Source organism: Pongo pygmaeus, chromosome 4 (genome assembly GCF_028885625.2).
Source record: "Pongo pygmaeus isolate AG05252 chromosome 4, NHGRI_mPonPyg2-v2.0_pri, whole genome shotgun sequence".
NCBI classification, from domain to species: Eukaryota; Metazoa; Chordata; class Mammalia; order Primates; family Hominidae; genus Pongo; species Pongo pygmaeus.
Window position 1 is genome coordinate 185,418,940 of NC_072377.2, and position 20,860 is coordinate 185,439,799.

The following is a 20,860-nucleotide window of genomic DNA, read 5'->3' on the forward strand; positions in this document are numbered from 1 at the left end:
TAAACATGAGAAAAGACAATGTTGGAGGAATTGAGGAAGAAAAATTATATAAGACAGAAAAGAAATAGAATAATGATGTAAGTAAGTCTTTTCTAATCCATATTTGCTTTAAATGTAAATATATTAAACTCTTCAATTAGCTGGGCATGGTGGTGCATGCACATAATCCCACCTACTCAGGAGACTGAGGTGGGAAAATTACTTGAGTGTAAATGTTTGAGTCCAGCCTGAGCAATGTAGCAAGATCCTGTCTCAAAAGAAATCCTCTCCAATTAAAAGGCAGAAACTGGCAAAAATAAATTTTAAAAGAAACATGATTCATCTATATGCTATGTATGAGAAACTTCCTTTAGATCCAAAGGCACAAGTAGGTTTAAAATGAAATTGTGGATAGACATTCTATGTGAATATTAGCCAAAAGAGAGCTGGAGAAGCAATACTAATATAAGATAAAATAGACTTTAAGTCAAAATTATTACAAGAGACAAAGAAGGAAAATAGCTTAAGGTTATTTTTAATTTCCCTTGTGTTTTCTTCTTTGTCCCATTGGTAGTTTAAAATTGTGTTTCATTTCCACATATTTACGATTTTTTCCCATATTCCTTCTGTTATTGATACCTAGTTTTATTCCATCATAATCAAAAAATTCTTTGTGTGGTTTGAATATTTGTAAGTTTATTAGGACTTTTGTGTCATAATAAATGGTCTATCCTGAGGAATATTCCATGGTACTTGAGAAGAATTCCTGTTCTGCAGTTGCTTGGTTGTGGTGTACATTTACGTTATAGTTTGTAAATCTTTCTTCTTTCTTAATTCAGGTGTTAGCAGCTGTAAATTTCCCTGCAAGCACTGTTTTGCTGCATCTCTTAAGTGTGGGTGTGTATGTACATCTCAAGGAACTAGGAAAGAAAGAACAAACTAAACCCAAAATTAACAGAGGAAAGGCAATAATAAAGATTAAAATGGAAATGAGTGAAATAGAGATTAGAAAAATAGAATCAACAAAACCAAAAGTTTTTTTGAAGATTAACAAAATTGGAAAATTTTAGCTAGACTAAAAGCAAAAAAGAGAAGACTCAAGTTACTAAATCAGAAATTAAAGTGAGTACATTACTACCAATTTTACAGAAATAAAAAAGATTATGGGAGCATACTATGAACAACTGTTTGCCATCAAGTTGAATAACCCAAATGCAATGGACAAATTCCTAGAAAGACACAAGTTACTAAAATTGACTCAAGAAGAAATAAAAAACCTGAATAGACCTATATAAAGTATAAACAAAAGTAAAATTCTAAGCCCCCTGACTAAATGGATCCCTCCTCTCAGCCAAGGGGATCCCAAAGAAACCTGAAAAACTAGTTCGGGCCGTGATGGGAAGTGGAGATCAGACATGCCTCGTCATGCTCTCCTCCCTTTGGAGTTCAGGCACAACTGACTAGCATCAACATTAAAACAGAGACATCAAGACTGACACAAGACTCTTTGTAGCAATAAGACACCAAATTCCAACCTGACTCTACTATAGCATCGTATGACAGATAGCAGGCTCTAAAAGAAATAAAAATATTTTACCCCAAAAATATATTTCTTTGACATATTTTGAAATATCTCTGCACAGCAGTTGCTTGTGGGGGAAACTTACATTCTGTAGAGAATTCCGCTCCCTTTCCAGGTCTTTTTCTGATCCTGAAGAGATTAGTTGAGAGTTTAGCACCTTTTAAGGTCTGAATAAGAAACATTTGCCATCTATTGCCTCTAATGGCAGCCACCTATGAGACTTCATCTACACAATGAGAACCGTAGTTTCCATAACTCTTTTTCTTAACTCAGACATTCTTTTCTATTGATTCCAGTTCTTTATATAAGAACTTAACTCTTTTTTTTTTTTTTTTTTTTTTTTACTTTAAAGGTCAAGGGTACATGTGCAAGTTTGTTACACAGGTAAACTTGTATCATGGGTATTTGTTGCACGGATTATTTCATCATCCAGACATTAAGCCTAGGACCCATTAGTTATTTTTCCTGATCCTCTCCCTCCTCCCACCCTCCACCCTCTGATAGGCCCCAGCGTGTGTTGTTCCCCCGTGTGTCCATGTGTTCTCCCCATTTAGCTCACACTTGTAAGTGAGAACATGTGATATTTGGTTTTCTGTTTCTGCGTTAGTTTGCTAAGGATAAGGTCCTCCAGCTCCATTCATGTCCCTGCAAAAGACCTGATCTCATTCTTTTTTATGGCTACATAGTATTCCATCATGTATATGTATCACATTTTCTTTATCCAATTAACTTAAGTTTTTCAACCGATTGCCAATCAAAAAATCTTTGAATCCACCTATGACCTGTAAGTCCCCACTCCGAGTTGTCCTGCCTTTCTGGACCAAACCAATGTATACCTTATATGTATTTATTGATGTCTTATGTCTTCCTAAAATGTATAAAACCAAGCTATAACCCAAGCATCTTGGGCACATGTTTCCAGGACCTCCTGAGGCTGTGTAACAGGTCATAGTCCTCACATTTGGCTCAGAATAAACCTTTTCAAATGTCTTCCAGAAGTTGGCTTTTTTTGTCAACAGAAGTAAAGAGTAGCCAAAAATCTCCCAAAAAAGAAAAGTCCTTGAACAGATGGCTTCACTGGTGAATTCTACAAGATATTTGAAGATAAATTAACACTTATCCTTTTCTAATTTTTCCCAAAAAATTGAAGAGGAAGGGATACTTTCTAACTCATTATTTGAAGCCAACATTACTTTGATACCAAAGCCAGACTAAGAAATCACACAGAAAAGAGACAGAGACAGACAAAGAGAAAGAGAGAGAGAAATAATGAAAGCCGCAGACCAATATTCCTTATGAAAATAAATAAGAAAATCCTCACAAAATACTAGCAACCCAATTTCAGAAGCAGATTAAGGGGATTATATATCATGATCAAGTGTCAATTACTCCAGGAATGCAAAATTAACCTGACATATGAAAATCAGTAAGTGGAACACATCATGTGTATTAGTTTCCTAGGGCTGTCATAACAAATCTTCACAAGTTGAATGGCTTAAAACAACATCAATTTATTCCATCCAGTGCTGAAGGCCGTAAATTTAAAATCAAGGTGTGAGTAGGGTTGGTTCCTTTTGGAAGCTTTGTAGGAGAATCTGTTCCATACCTCTCTCCTAGTTTCTGGTGCCTTCCAGGAATCCTTGGCATGTAGTTGCATCACTCCAGTCTCTGCCTCCATCTTTGCAAAGGTCTTCATCTCTATTTTTTTTGTGTCTCTCCTTTTCTTTCTCCTATAGGGACATTTGTCATGGGATTTAGTGCCCATTCTAACCCAGGATAATTTCTTCTTGGGATTCTTACTTGAATACATCTGCAAAAAGTCTTATTCCAAACAAGGGTCTTGTATTTCTAGGTTCTGGGTAGTTATATGTTTTTATGGGGACTGCTATTCAACCCACTGGACCACATTAATAGAATTAAGTGGGGAAAACCCAGATAATCATCTCGATTGATAGAGAAAAAGCATTTGACAAAAATCTGATGTCCTTTCCCTATAAATACTCAACAAAGTAGGAATAGAAGGGAACTTTCCAAACGTGATAAAGGTCATTTATTTAAAAAAATCATAGTTACCATACTCAACGATGAAAGGCTAAAAGCTTTCCCTTTAAGATCAGGAACAAGATAAGGATGCCCTCTTTTATGACTTCTATTCAACATCTTAATAGAAGTTCTAGCCAGAGCAACTAACCAGGAAAAAGAGATAAAGGTATCCATAATGAAAAGATAGAAGTAAAATCTTTATTCACAGATGACATGACCTTATATACAGAAAATCCTGAAGACTCCACAAAAAGACTAGTAGAGCTAATAAAAGAATTCAGAAAAGTTACAGGATATAAGACCAACAAGCAAAAATCAGCTTTATTTTAATATGTTAGCAATGAATAATCCAAAAATTAAATTTAAAAAGTTTTATTTACCATAGCACCAAAAAGAATAAAATATTAGGAATAAATTTGACCAAGGAAGTGAAAAATTTGCATGTTGAAAACTGTAAAACATCACAGAAAGAAATTAAAGAAGACCAAATAACTGGAAAGACCCATGGTCATGAACTGAAGAGTTAATATTATGAAGATTGCAACAGGACTCAAAGTGATCTGCAGATTCCAAGCAATCCCTATCAAAATTCCAACTTTTTTTGCAGAAATAGAATTCATGTGGAGGTTCAAGCAACTCTGAATAACCAAAAACGTAGTGAAAAAGAATAAGTAGGAAGATTTATACTTCCTGATCTCGAAACTTATCACAAAGCTACAGTAATCAAAACATGATAACAGACATATAGAACAAAATTAAGAATCCAGATGTCAACTAGTACATCTATGGTCAATTGATTTTTGACAATGATAGCCAAGGCTATTCAGTGGGGAAAGAACAGTAGAGTCATCTCTTTAACAAATAGGGCTAGGACAACTGGATAACCACATGCAAAAGAATAGAGTTGGATCCTTACCTCATTCCATATACAAAGTTAACTCAAAGTGGACAAATGTAAGAGCTAAAACTATACAACTCTTAGAAGAAAGCATGAGAGTAAATCTTTATTACTTTGGATTTGACAATAGATTACAGGATATAACACCAAAAGCACTAGCAACAAGAAAAATAGATAAATTTGACTTCATAAAAATTAAAAAAAAATTTACATCAAATGACACTATAAAGATAGTGAAAAGACAATCCAAAGAATGGGAGAAAATATTTACCTGTCACCTGTCTGGCAAAGATCTAGTATTCAGAATCTGTAAGGAACCCTTACAATTCAAAACAAAAGACAAACAACCCAACTTAAAAATGGGCAAAAGACTTTATATCAGTTTCCTAGCTTCTGTAACAAATTCCTCAAGTTGGTGGTCATTTATTCTCTCACACTTCTCAAAATGAGAAGCCTGAAATCAAAGTGTCAGTAAGGCCACACTCCCTCTGAAAGCTCTAAGGGAGAACCTTTCCGTGCCTCTGTCAGCTCCAGGTGACTCCTGGTGTTGCTTGACTTCCGATAGCATAACTCTAATTTCTGCCTCCATCTTCATATAATCTTCTTCACTGTGTCTCTGTTTTATCGTTTTCTATCTCCTACAAAGAGAAAGGTCCTTGTATTTAGAGCCCAACCTATATGCAGGATGACCTTATCTTAACTTAATTATATCTTCAAAGACTATTTCCAAATAAGATAACTTTCACAGATGCTGGGGGTTAAAACTAGGACATATCTTTTTGGGGCCACTTCACAACCCTCTACAGACTTGAGCAGACATTTCTCCAAAGAAGATGTACAAATGGCCATAAAACACACAAAAAATGCTTAATGTCATTAATCATTAGGGAAATGTGAATCAAAATCGCAGTGCTATATCTCTTCACACCCATTAGGATAGGCATAATCAAAACAACATAAAATATGAAAGGATAGCAATGATGGAGATACTGGACCCCTCATCTATTGCTGGTGGGAATGAAAAATTGTGCCACTACTGTGGAAAACAGTTTGGTGGTCCCTCAAAAAGTTAAACATAGAATTGCCTGTCAGAAGATGGAGCAATTTTATTTCTAGGTATAAATCCCAAATAATTGAAAACAGGTATTCAAACAAATATTGTATGTAAATGTACATAGAAGCACTATTCACAATAGACAAAAGGTGAAATCAACCCAAATTTCCATCAACTAATTAACCAATAAACAAAATGTGATACAGCCATACAGTGGAATATTATTCAGCCATACCAAATGAGACATTGACCCATGCTAAAACATAGATGAGTCTTGAAAACATTATACTAAATGATAAAAAAGGTCACATATTGTATGATTCCACGTATGTGAAGTGAATTCAGATAGCTGTCTATAGTGATAAAGTTGTAGATTTGCTGGTGCCAGCGCTGGGAGCAAGGGGGAATGAAGAGTTACTTTTTAATTTTAAAAAACTCCCCCATGATAGCAACTAAAACTATCAACAAAAATCCGAGGAATGAATCTAATAAAATATTTTATGAAGAAAAATATGAAACAAAATTCAAGTAATAAAGACCTAAATGCATAGAGAAATATACTGTGTCTATCTCATAGACATCAAATCTTCCCAAATTTATTATGACTTTAATATAATTCCAATAAAAATTAAATGAGGTTTCCCATGAAACTTTAATAAGCCACATTAAAAAGGAAATGAATAGCAGGACAGTTTTCAAGAAAAATTAGACAAGGAGAATTGTGCTACCAGAAATAAAGACTTACTGAGTGCGATAATAAGAAATAAAGACTTACTGAGTGGAGAATTTGCAATGAGATAAAACAGAACACCAAAAGAAACATAATGTATGCCTCCAGAAAATGTGATAAATTACAAAAGCGACATTACATGTAAGTGGGGTCTTGTTTATCTGATATACGTCTTTTAGCTCTTCCCTCTTTCCTCCTTTCTACCAGGGAGGTAGATCTGAAGGTTGGACTACCAGCAGCTATTTTGTATCACAAGGAGATGAAGACGGGAGCGATGTGCTGTTTGTGGCACAGCGTAAATATGACACTTTTTCAGCCACAGACAACCTCTAGATTTATTTTATGTGATGGGAAAATAAAGTTCAAAGCTCTTCGTTGTTTAAGCCACTGTTTGAAGGTTTTTACAAGTGATTAAGTATATTCCTAAGTAACATTTACTATTTATTTTCTTCTTCTCATACCATGAATGAGAACAAGGAATGCACGAAACAGAGGCGGGGCAGGGAGATTATAGCATCTATTAACAATCTTATGCCATAATAGTGATGAGTATAGCATCACCTTGACTACTGAATTATAAACTAAGCCCTAACCACAGTCATTCTCAGAACCGAATGGAGTCAGCATTAACAGAAAGGGAGAAATGAGAAGTGTGAGGCATTTGTCAGAAGAAAACATAAAGAGCCCTTTCATTACTTGTAACTTATATCTTAGCCTGGAGGATATTGGTGAAAATACTCTTTTCCTTCCTTTTTTTTTTTAGAATTTATTTATTTACTTTTGAAATGAAGTCTTACTGTGTCTCCCAGGCTAGAGTGTAGTGGCACAATTTCGGCTCCCTGCAACCTCCGTCTCCCAGACTCTAATCATTCTCCTGCTTCAGCTTCCCGAGTAGCAGCGATTACAGGTGTGCACCACCACACCAGGCTAATTTTTCTTTTTTTTTTTTTCGTAGAGTTTGGGTTTCACCATGTTGGTCAGGCTGGTCTTGAACGCCTGACCTCAAGTGATCCGCCCACCTCGGCCTCCCGAAGTGCTGGGATTACAGCCCTTTTCCTTCTTATGTGCAAAAAATAACATTTTAAAATCAAATCCGAGAGTAAAAGAGCTACATGTTTTATAATAAAATGTTCACTTTGAGATGCAGATATTAAACAATGTTGCCAGAACTTTGGGATTTATCCTGTATTTATTATATTCAAGCCCAGATATATTTGAAAAGGGCCTTCCTTTCATACTTTTAAAAAAGAAAAAAAAAGCCTTACTGTTTCAAAAAGCAGGTTGCATTCATGCTTTGATTGCACATCAAGTGATTTTTTTAGTCTAGAAACAGCTCCACCTGCTGGAACTTTGGGTTTCGCTGGAAGTTTTTGTTTTGTTTTGCTCTGAAAGTTTGAGACAGGCAGGCAGGCAGCTTTTAGCAGAGATTTCTTGCTATATACTGAGTCATAAAAGTTTTGAGTTATTGTCATGATACCAGACACAGTGCTTTACCATAATAGTTGTTATGGGCTGAATTGTGCTCATTTCCCCAACCCCAATTTGTACTGTGGAGTCCTAACTCCCAGTAATCTCAGAATGTGACTGTTTGGAGACTGGTCCTTAAAAGAGGTAATCAAAGTAAAATGAGGTCCTATGGGTGGTCCCTAATCCAATATGACTGTTGTCCTTATGGAAGAGGTGAGGACACAGACACACACTGAGGGACAACCACGTAAGGACACAGGGAGGAGGCGATTCTGCAAGCCAAGGAGAAAGGCCTCAGGAGAACCAGCCCTGCCCACACCTTGATCTTGGAGCTCCAGCTCCAGATGGTGAGAAAACAGTTACTGTTGTTTAAACTACCCAGTCTGTGGTATTTGGTTAAGGTCGTCCTAGCAAATGAATACAATTGTCTTTTAGTAAATATTTGTCCACACCACCACTTTATCAAAATGTATGGGAAAATGTTTAAATCATCGGCCTGGCCATCAAACGGGGAGAAACACTTTTCCTTATGTCTCTTGTGATGATGGTAAAAATTTCATGGCCATCTGGCCATTGTTTTCACCTGAATGTTTTCATTTGAAATGGCGTTCTACTCTCAGATTTGAGTACATTGGAAACACTGACATAAAGCAACCAAGGATAGCTGAAGTTTCATCTTCTGCCACTCAGCAAAGAAGGTACAGTTGATTACTAACAGCTAGACTTATTTCAATTTTCAGTTTCTCTGGATGCTGTGCCTTTTCACCCTCAAATTCTAAAAGAACTTGTGATATATAAACTATTTTTGACATTTTATATTATTATTTTACTAAAGAGAAAACAGGCATAGATTGAGTAACTTGCCAATAATTAAATATTATACTAATAATTAATAATTATTAATATATTAATCAATAATTATCAGTATAATTAACAATTATGAGTATAATTAATAATTAATAATATAATAATAAATAATTATTATAATTATTATATAGTAATAATTATTATTATTAGAAAGTAGCAGATGTAGTCTTTAAGTTCAGGAGGTCTGACTCCAGCATCTAAGCCTTTAACCTGTCTCTGGATGACTTTTAAGACAACAAACTGTAAAAACATCACCAATCTAAACAGAGAGTAGAATGATGGCTGCCAGGGGCTGCTGGGTGGAAGAAAATAGGGGTATGCTGGTCGAGGGCTACAAACTTTTGATTAAAGATAAATAAGGAGATCTAATGTACAGCATGGTGACCATATTTTATTAATAATAATGCATTGTATACTCGAAATTTGCTAAGAGAGTAGATCTTAAGTGTTATCACTGAAAATAGAAAAAGTACATATGTGAGGTGTTGGATAGGTTAATTAGCTTGATTGTTACACAACACATATGTACACCAAGACATCACATTATATACCTTAAATATATCTGATGTTTATTTGTCAATCATATTTCAATTAAAAAATCATTGATCTAGAAGTTAAAAAAAGCAAACAAATAGATGTCTGGCCTCTGACCCAGATTCTATTTGTTTTCTTAGAAAAGGAAAACAAACCCACTCACCAACAAAACCACAGAATCATAAGAGCTCAGGCGCCCCCATAGGACTGTCTTAGCCAACATCAGACAGTGCATATGTGGCAGGGTCTCCTAGCCGCTCCCCAAACCCACAGCCTCCTCTTCCTCCTGGGCTCACAGCCGGACCACGCTGCCCAGCCCCTCACAGCTAAGGGAATGTTACCTCCTCCACGCTTGGCCTAAGAACACCATCTGGGCACATGGATGTAGGGCTTATATTTCTATCTTTGAATTAACACCTACTTAGCACTGACTGTTTAGCAGGTAGTATTCTACTGCTAAACAGTCAGTGCTAAGTAGGTGTTAATTTAAGGATAGAAGAGCTTTGTAAGTAAAAACCAGTTAATCTTCACAACCCTAGGTGTGGTGATGTTATTTATCGCCATTATATGAATGAGAAAAAGGAGGATTAGAGAGTTTCTTGTGCAAATTAATTTGCCCAAAGTCACAAAACTACAAAGTAGAGGAGTCAAAATTGGAACCTCAGCCTTTAAGGAGCACTCTGTTTGCCACCACAAGCCAGTACCATACTGTTTGACTTCCCAGCCTCCAGAACCATGAGCCATATATATTTATGTTCTTTATAAATTACCCAGTCTGTGATATTCGATTATCACAGCAGAAAAAGAGCTAAGACACATAGGCAGAAAAGCTGATCAAGTATTTCATAGAAGAGGAACTACTTTTTATAATCATGTTAAAGAATACCCAACCTCATTAACAAGCAGGGAAATATAAATTTAAATGGCACTGTGAGGCCAGCAATTCCAGCTTAGACACATTCCCTGGAGAAACTCTTTCCCACGTGCACAGGAACAAGTCCCATGAGTTCATGGCCACATCATTCGCACCAATGTTCATCAACAGCAGAACAGAAATAAATGGTGTTGGAAAACTGGCTATTCATATGCAGAAGAAGGAAATTGGACTCATCTCACTCCTTATACAAGAATCAACTAAAATGGATGAAAAACTTAACAAAAGTCCTGACACTCTAAAACTACTAGAAGAAAACATTAGAGAAAAGCTCCCTGACATTGGTCTGGACCATGATTTCTTGGATATGACCTGAAAAGCACAAGCAATGAAAAAGCAAAAATAGACAAATGGGATTGCATGAAACTGGAAGGCTTCTGTACAGCAAAAGAAGCAGTTGATTGAAGGAAGGAACATACCACAGATAGGAAGAAAATACTTGTAAATTATATATTGGATAAGGCACTAATATGCAAAATATGTAAGGAACTGAAACTAATCAATAATAAGAAAACAAATAACCCTCTTTAAAAGTGAGCAAAGGACCTGAATAGACATTTCTCAAAAGAAGACATACAAATGGTCAATAAGTGTATGAAAAAATGCTCACATCAGAAAAATACAAATTATAACCACAATGAGTTATCACCTCACACCTCTCAAAATGGATAGTATCAAAAAGATGAAAGACAAGTGCTGGTGAGGATGTGGAGAAAGGGAACCCTAGCGCACCGTTGGTGGGAATGGAAATCAGTGCAGCCACGATGGAGAAAAGTATGGAGGTTTCTCAAAAGACTGAAAATGGAACTGCCATATGGTCCAGTAATCCCATTACTATGTATATACCCAAAGGAATTGAAATCAGTATATCAAAGAGATATCTGACTCTCATGTTCATTGCAGCACTGTTCCCAGCAGCCAAGATATGAAAGCAACCTAGGTGTGCATCAATGGATGAGTGGATTCAAAAAATTACGGCCTATATACACAATGGAACACTATTCAACCTTTCAAAAGAAGGAAATTCTGTCATTTGTAACAACATAAATAAATCTTGAGGACAATATATTAACTGAAAGAAGTCAGGCACTGAAAGATAAATACTGCATGATCTGACATATGTGGAATCTAAAAATGTCAAACTCCTAGGAGTAGAGAGTGGAATGAAGGAATAAGTTCTGGTGATCTATGGCACAGCATAGTAACTATAATTAATCATAATATATTGTATATTTCAAAATTGCTAACAGAGTGGATTTTAAATGTTCTTGCCACAAAAAAAGGATGCGAGTATGTGAATTAGCCTGATTGAATCATTCCACAATGTATACATGCATCAAAACATCACATTGTATCCCACAAATACATACAATTATTTGTCAAATAAAATTAAACTTAAAATAAAAATAAAATACTTAAATGATATATAATAACTGTATATATTCAGGGTGTACCTCGTGCCGCTCATATGTCATCGTGGACAGAAGGACACCCTGGGAAGCTGGGCGACACACCCAGCAAAACGCATGGACCTGTTGGCTCCCAGGGTTGAGCAGCATCTGAGGGCTGAGGCAGGTCACCCTGTGAGGTCAATAAAGGAGACGCGAGTGAGTAAGAGACACCCAGTGTGTGGAGCAGGGGATCCGGGACACAGCCTGTAGTGATAGTCCCATAGCTGTGAGTGTCAGAATGTGGACTATCAACAAGAACACAAATATCCTCTCTCACTGTTGTTGCTGGGAGAAGCCACCAGGATGGAGCCTCTCCAAGATGTGAAATTGTCCCTTCCCATCATCACCTTCTGAGTGACCTGTGAGAAAAAGAAAACAATAAATCATTCGACTACTGCGCTCTGTCCCTGGTGTGAGCATGCTGCATAGGACCTAGGACCGTCTTTAAGGAAGATCCCTGCTCATCCCTTTGCCTAGCAAGAAACAGCTGGCCAGTTTAGGAGTCACTGAGATGGCCACAGAACTGCCTCATAGCACAATTCTCCCTTCCTTCCTTCCTCTAAGAACCCTCATTCTTTATTTTTGGGGTTTCTATCCCAAGTGCCTAGACCTCCTCATTGCTTTATGGTTTTTTTTTAGACGGAGTTTCACTCATGTTGCCCAGGCTGGAGTGCAATGGTGTGGTCTCGGCTCACTGCAACCTCCACCTCCCAAGTTCAAGCAATTCTCCTGCCTCAGCCTCCTGAGTAGCTGGGATTACAGGCGCCCACCACCACGCCTGGCTAATTTTTGTATTTAGTAGAGACGGGATTTCACCATGTTGGCCAGGCTAGTCTCGAACTCCTGACCTCAGGTGATCCCCCTGCCTTGGCCTCCCAAAGTGCTGGGATTACAGGCGTCAGCCACTGCGCCCTGCCTGCTTTATTCTTCATAAGATCTTCTTCTACCCATCCGAACTGACCTGTTCTGTGTCCCGTGCACATTGTCTAATTGTCAAACACCAATCACATAATCAAATCCCTCGGTGAGGTGAAAAATAGTAGAATTTCTTACACTAAAGGCAGAAACTTACCTAAAATAGAATGAATACAGTGATCATCTCCAGGCCCTAAATTTGGGGAAATCCAGGCTGCAGACAGAGACCCAAAGAGGTGGCCAGGTGTGGAGAAGGAAGTGACTCAATGCGGTGCTGACAAATATTCATCCTGTTGATCTGGTGCTGAAAGAGGGGGTCGGCCCTCCCCTCTCCTGTCCCCATCATCTCCTCGGACTGTTTTCCATCTCACAGCTACATGGATATTTGTTTTACTCTTGCTATATCTGGATAAAAATAAGCAGCAGAAGATTGAGAGTTGTATTTCCCATGAATCTATACCCACGAAGAAAAACTCTGTTTCAAGTTAGTAATAGCAATTTCCATGGCTGGTCACCTGGAGGGGGAAGGTGGATTTTGATATTAAGGTAAATTCATGGCTTTCTACACACACTGTATAAAAGATAAGGCTGAACTCTCAGAGATTCCCACCTCAGTTTGCCCCTTTTTATGGTGGACAAAACACCTAAAAAATGTATACTACTTTATACTTTAGAATCTTCACGTAGTGAGCTCGTTTAACCCTTGAGGTGACTCAGTTTTATACAGAACCAAAAGGAAAGATGGGGAAAGAATCGTGGGTGATATCAGTGATTCTCACATGTGTGCATTAGAATCAGCAGGAGGGCTTGTTAAAGCACAGATGACTGTTCCCCTTCCGCAGTCTCTGATTGAAGAGGTCAGGCCTGGGTCCAAGAGTTCAAATTTCTAACAAGTTCCTGGGAGCTGGTGATGCTGCTGGCTGGGGACCCCTGAGACAATGGCCTCCTTGGGGACACTCTGAAAACCACTTTCTTAGCTTGTTATTCTTCCAAGAGTACCTTCATGTTATCATTCATTGAATAGCCATTCAATTAAGGAAATATTAAGGTGTTTCCTTCATGAAATATTTAATAAGCAAATTGGTGAAGGAATTATGATAATGATCTTACAATGTTCAGTAGAAGGACATGAAGCAGTTGACGGCAAACCTTAGCTCCCACGACCTGAATAATGCCTGGCTTGTACACTGTATCGACCTCACATGCCCAGGCTGCCTCCTTCATCCCTCAGTGCCTGTTCTGAGTGAAAATTGGTGTCAGTCTAAATAAACTAAGTTGTGAATGGATACATACAAGCATGCGCATTTTTGCACATACTGTACATATGCACATATTTGCATAGGATGTGGTGTGGGAGCATGGTTATTGCTAAAGACCGCAGGAAAACAGATTATATTAAATGTGGTTTAATAGGTTAAAATTAAGTATAAGGCTCAAACAACTTTTCAGTAAAGATACTTGTATATGAAGAAGTTTTTTCTCATTTACTTCTTCCTTTTTCAGATGTTAGAGATGGGTCTGATGAAAACAAAATTGAAAATTCAAATACCATCTTAGTCCAGTTAGATTCACACTGAACAAACAATACTTCTGGCATTTGTTTTCTGTTCACAAAGTATACCCTCAACTCTGGCCTACCATCTCAGCCGAGTATGCAAGAATCAGAAAAATAACTTGTAAATAAATGTAGATAACTACTGGAAATTCAACTCAACAAGCATAAATAGAGCATATAACATCATACCATAAAATCAGTATTCCCCCTTCTATCATATAAAAGCCACAAGGAAATCATTCAAAAGCCACAAGGAAAATTAAAATCAGAAGTTGAATTTCCATTTTCAGAGAAACTGAGAATTATCTAAAACTCCAAACCACAAAATGTCGAGGACTGTGAACCAGGTGGGAATTGAGCACTGGTGTGAGATGAAGTGGAAGAGGATGCTTGGAAAGATGACTCTGCAGCTACAGAGATCAGAAAGACACAGCAGAAGATACTTCTCAAAGCACACCCTTGGGTCAAAAACTGTGTCCCTTATTTCAGTGGAGGTGATCACAGGTATAGGCTGGTGGCAAATTTGATTTTGGAAAGCTGAAGAACAGGCCACATAAGGAATCATACGAATAGGTCATATTTCTAAAGAGTGGCTGGCCTCATTTCAGATGAGGAGATAGGAACTACGTTCAATGGGCTGGAGTGCAGTAGATCATAGCTCACTGCAACCTCAAACTCCTGGACTAAAGTGATCCTCCTGCCTCAGCCTCCCGAATAGCTGGGACTACAGCTACATGTCACCATGCCCGGCCAGTGAAACTTTTTCTAATAAACCAAAGCAATTAAAATAGCTTCTGTCTCCTTTGGCTAGGGAAAAGTAAAAGCTAAACAAACACACAGAAAATCCTAGCTCGTCAGAAAAAAATCCAGTGATTCTGCAAGGAGACCCTGGATGTACCTCAGGTAAACTTCATGTAAATAGTTATTAATGAAAAACACACTTCCACCAGGCACAGTGGCTCACACCTGTAATTCCAGAACTTTGGGAGGCCAAGGTGGGACGATTTCTTGAGCCCAGGAGTTAGAAGTTAGAGTGAGCTATGATTGCAACACTGCACTCCAGCCTGGGTGACTGAGTGAGACCCCATCTCCAAAAAAATAAAAAGAAACACACACTTCCTTCAATGATGAGTAATAAAAAGGAACCAGCAAAATACATGTACTAAAATAACATAAGAAAAATATTTCATGTTCAAATAGATCAGAGGGTGAAAAAAAGAAAATATAAAAAAAGAAACAATGATCAAAAGAAGAGGAAATGTAAGTAACAGATAGACAAAGACACCAGAAAAAAAATGTTGCCAAGGAGCAGAGAAAAATTAGCACAAGTATTAATTAGGACAATAATAGTTTTTAAAGACATAATGAAGCAATCACCTCTAACAAGCATGAATGTAGTGAAGAGATTTAAAAGATCAGAGAACATAAGGTAAGAAAACAGGATGTGAACTGTGACCCAGCAAAGATCAGGAAACACAGGGAAAGAAAAAAAGATTAAATTGTCATAGAAATGAAGGCAAAATTGGATGTGGCACAGGAAGAGACATGGACACAACACAGCAAGGGTCACAGAAGAGAGAATGAGAGAAATGAATAAATGAAAACAGAAATAAATGAAGTTTGAAGAAATTAGAGGATAACAGCTGTGGAAGAAAAGCAGTATAAAATTGGAGTACTCAAAGAAAAAATAAAAATATTGAAAACAGAACAAATATTTTAAAATATAATATTGGAAAGCACTTCTGTGAAAATGTGAATTGAAAATGTGATTTAAAGAGCATACCATATTCTCTGGAAGACTGATCTGTATCAGGTCAACAGTGAGACATTCCTGGTAAAGATGGTGAATTTCAAAGATATAGAAGCCATTGGGCAGATGAGCAAATGGATTAAGTCACTTGAGAGAGCAAATAAATCAGGCTGGTTCAGACACCTCTGCAGTATTCATCACTAGACGACCCTAGAGAGCAGAGCCTGTGAAATCCTCAACAGGGCTGCCCAGGGTGTGTTGGGACCAGGCAAATACATTTTTTGTGGAGACCCTGTCCATATAAAAAACTAATTCCTCAAAACACTGTGGTACAGACATAAAGACAGACATACAGACCAATTGAATAGGATAATGAGTTCAGAAATTAACACAATAATCAATTGATTTTTGACAAAAGTGACAAGATCATTCAATGGAGAAAGAAAATTTTTAACAAATGGTGCTGAAAAAATTGGATACCCACGTGAAAAAGAATAGGGATGGATGCTTCCCTTATACTATGTAAAAAGATTAACTAAGATGGACTGAAGACCTGTAAAAGCTAAACTATTAACTTTGAAAAGAAAGCCTGGGGGAAATCTTCCCGATGTTGGATTTGGCAATGGTTTCTTGGATATGACACCCAAAACACAGGTAACAAAATAAATGGGAGATAAACTGGGCTTCATAAAAATTAAAAACTTTTGTACAATAAAGGATACAATCAGGAGACTACAAAGGCAAGGAAAACACAGATTGGGAGAAAAAAATTAAAGCGTACATTGGATAAGAGATTAATATCCAGAATATATAAATAATTCCTACAACTCAACAACCAAAAATAAGCAATCCAATTTAAAAATGGCCAAAGGACTTGAATACATATTTCTCCAAAAAGGATATACAGATAGCAAACAAGCACATGAAAAGATGCTCAACATCACTAATCGTTAGGAAATGCAAAAGCAAACCACAATGAGATATCACTTCCCACTCACAGGGCTAATAAAAAATAACAAGTGTTGGTGAGAATGTGGAGAAACTGGAATGCCACGCATTGCTAGTGGGAATGTAAAGTGGTGCGGTTGCCATGGGAAACAGTGGGGCGTACTGTGAGTGAGGAAGCACTCTAAAGTTTGGATACCCTGAGACATGGGGCTAAGGCAGAGGTCCTCCTTTTGCCTGGGATCCAAGGGCAACAGTGACCTTAAGATAAAAATGTGACCTAAGGATTTCACACTCATCAAAGTCTGAACGTATTTAAAACTATAGGAATATTTTCCCCATGAGTCCAGAGATGGCCTAAAAATCTACATCCAAGAAATTAATGGTACACATTGAATTTCACTACCAGACCAAACTAAAGCCAATATGAGAAATAGGGAGACAGAAGAGAATGCTAATGTTATATGTCTTGAAAATGTTGAAATGCCATATTCAACACACTTTGAGAAAGCAAAATGAAAAAGTCTTGCTTAATAGAGTAAGTATACTGATTTTTTTTATTTTAATAGCTAGGAGCAAAGTGTCTCATTAAAACTGGCAAGCCAACAGAGTCATAAGCACATTTGAGTATAAAGAATAACATTAATAAAGTTGATGCAATCAACTAAAAATAAAATTAAATAGTGAAAGAGAGTGAAGAGATAAAAAGAAACTTACTAATTTGTTCATTGCTTAAAATAGGAAATTTATAGATACTTTCTAAGGAAACAAAAGCCTAAATTATTAGATAAATGTATTATTACACAAGTAAACATTAGAACATATCTCTCTTCCGTCAGGGAAATATATACAAAAAAAAAGAAGGTAAAGACAATAGTCAGCATAGTGAATGTTTTTTAAAAATCCACAACAAAACATAGCATAAAATAATATAGTTAGGTCCAAATATACATCATACCAATAAATGTAAATGAATTAATAAAAAACAAAATGGTATTGGCCGGGCGCAGTGGCTCATGCCTGTAATCTCAGCACTTTGGGAGGCTGAGGCGGGTGGGTAACTTGAGCTCAGGAGTTCAAGACCTGCCTGGCCAACATGGTGAAACCCCATCTCTACTAATAATACAAAAATTAGCCAGGCATTGTGGTGCATGCCTGTAATCCCAGCTATTTGGGAGGCTGAGGCACAAGAATCGCTTGAACCCAGAGAGTAGAGGTTGCAGTGAGCCAAGATCACACCACTGCACTCCAGTGTGGGTGACAGAGTGAGATTCTGTCTGAAAAAAAAAAAAAAAAAGATTTAGTAGTATATAAAAAAATAAATGAATTAACTTCCCTATTAAAATAAAAATGCTTTCAAGATTGGGTAATGAAGTAAAGCTTATCTTGGGCACTGTGACTAAAAAAGGATTGGACAAAAAGAAGGTCATCAAACGTATATCAGGCAAATGCGAACAAACGAAAGCAGTATTTTTACCCGGCAGGAGATACCATGATCATGAAGGTGGTTTTCCAGGGCAAGGCTCATCCATTGCACTCCAGATATGCTGACCCGCATGATTTCCCCAAATGTAGGAAACTCAACTGCATAATTTGTGAGGGACTGCATTGCACTCTCTTCTGATTTAAAAAATTTAAAATTTTTAAATATAAAAATAAAAAGAAAGTATTTAGGATATTAATATGATACAAGGTAGACTTCAAGCCAAAACCATTAGCTAAGACAAATAAAGACAATTCCTAATACTAAAGTGTGCCATGATCCTAATAAAATGCCCACAGGATTTTACTGTGGAGTTGGATAAGTTCACGTTAAAGGTTAAGTGGAAAATAAACACGAAAAGTCGTGAAATCTCTTTCTAAAAAGAAGAGGAATGAGGGGGATACTACTCCTTTCAGATGGTTTACTGTATAATAGACTCGAAAACTCAATAATTTAAACACTGTGACTTGAATGCTTGAAGAGATAGATCTGTGGAATAGTGAAGAAAGTTTATAAATAGACACATTTTCTTGTGGAGTTTAGTATTTGATAATGGTGTAACACAGGCCAATAAAGTACAGACAGATTACACAAGACATGTTGGAACTCCTAATTAACCATCTGAAAAAAAGAATAATTTTGGACACATATTTGTCCTTTACACCAGGACAAATTCAAAATGGATCAAGGATTTAAATGTAAAAAAGAATCAAAACAATAACTAGATTAAACCATGGCTGAATTCCTTATTGACCCTGCAGGAAGGTCTTTCTAAAACATTGACATAAAACCAAGAAGCATAAAAAAGATTCATAAATCAACTCCTATGTATCACAAACCTGCAAAATCAAGTCAAAAGTTAAATTGAAAATTGCAACAAGTATTTACAACTCACACATTTACCTCATAAAGAGCTGAACTTCCCAATATATTAAAAGCTTCTGTGAATGAGAATAATAAGCCAATAGATAAAATGGGGTGTGATGAGCAAGTTCCCAGAAAAAGAAATACAAACAACTCTAAAACTAGGAAGAGATCTCAACCTCAGTCATGATGAGAGAAACGCAAATTCAGTCTCTCCATAACACCATCCTTCACTTTCAATTTTGTAAATAAAATAAATAGTAAATAAAATAAAAAGTTTACTCATGGGAGTGTAAATTGGAACAAACTCTATTGAGGGATATTTGTGATCTTTATCAAAATTATTAATGACAAATACTGTGAATCAGCAATTCATTTGTAGAAATTTAGCATACAGATACTCTCACAAGTGTAAAAATGATGTATATCCAAGGCTACTCATTGCAATGTTGCTTGTGAGAGCAAAGGCAGGACACAGCTGAAATGCTCATCAACCCAAATGATTGGTTAAATTGGTTACATAATGGTATGTGCATGCACGGTGTACAAACAGCCCTCAAAAATGAAGAGCAGTTTGAACTGATACGGAATAATTGTCAATTATTAATTGTCTGGTAATAAATCCTGGAATTAAGCAGTAGCTTTCCAGATTAAGGGCTGGAATATACATATATATTTAGGCTGGGTGTGGTGGCTCACGCCTGTAATCCCAGCACTTTGGGAGGCGGAGGTGGGAAAATCATGAGGTCAGGAGTTCTGGCCAACATGACCAGTCTGGCCAACATGGTGAAATCTCGTCTCTGCTAAAAATACAAAAATTAGCCGGGCGTGGTGCCGGATGCCTGTAATCCCAGCTACTCAGGAGGCTGAGGCAGGAGAATCACCTGAACGCAGGAGGCAGAGGTTGCAGTGAGCCGAGATCGTGCCATTGCACTCCAGTCTGGGCAACAAGAGTGAAACTCCATCACACACACACACACACACACACACACAAATTTATATATATATACATATATATGTGTGTGTGTATTTATATACACATATATTTTATTTTATATATATTTATATATGTATTTATAATATATACATATATATATTAAAATATATATATGTAAGTCCATAGATTAACCGGGTGCAGTGGCTCATGCTCGTAATCCCAGCCTCTGGGAGGCTAGGGCAGGAGGATCGCTTGAGTCTAGAAGTTTGAGACCCGCCTGGGCAACATAGCAAGACCTCTTTCTTTCTGAGTAAACCATTCGACTTTCTTTATTTATATCCCCAGTTCATTCAAAGAAAAAGTTAGATGTTCTCAGTAATGCATAAAATATAATTTGTACTATGTGAGTAAAGAAAACTAGTAAACTAGGAATCAGCGTTAAAGGGTGATATGAAACCTGCAAGCATAGACAAGTCCAAAAAGGAATCCTACAAGGTGCTGTACATTTGAAAACATAGGATATGAATTCCACTCTTGGATTTCAAGAGTCCACTGTGGAAGGAGACAATGTTAGTTACATAAACTACAGTGTCCATGAGTTTTAAAGATTAAAAGTGCATAAATATTGTTGGTAATGACACCAGAGAGAAATGTTCGCCTTGGTATTCCTAAAGGCATCTCAATGTCATTACAGTAAACACAGCTTGGGTTTTACAAGGTCATTTTCTTTAATGTATATGGACACCACGCTACTAAAGCACAATTCAATGTGGTAAAAGCAATTCAACAAGGACCAAATGAAGCTGTCCTGGATGGCAGTCTGGGGATTAGGAAATAGACACTCAGGAAAAGAATAAAGGAATATTCCTCAA

The 20,860-nt window shown here is 37.0% G+C and overlaps 1 pseudogene; it reads left to right on the plus strand.

Annotated features, from left to right (window-relative positions):
• Positions 1-18,173: 18,173 nt before the first annotated feature.
• LOC129037757 (U1 spliceosomal RNA) lies at positions 18,174-18,325 on the plus strand (annotated as a pseudogene).
• Positions 18,326-20,860: the final 2,535 nt, after the last annotated feature.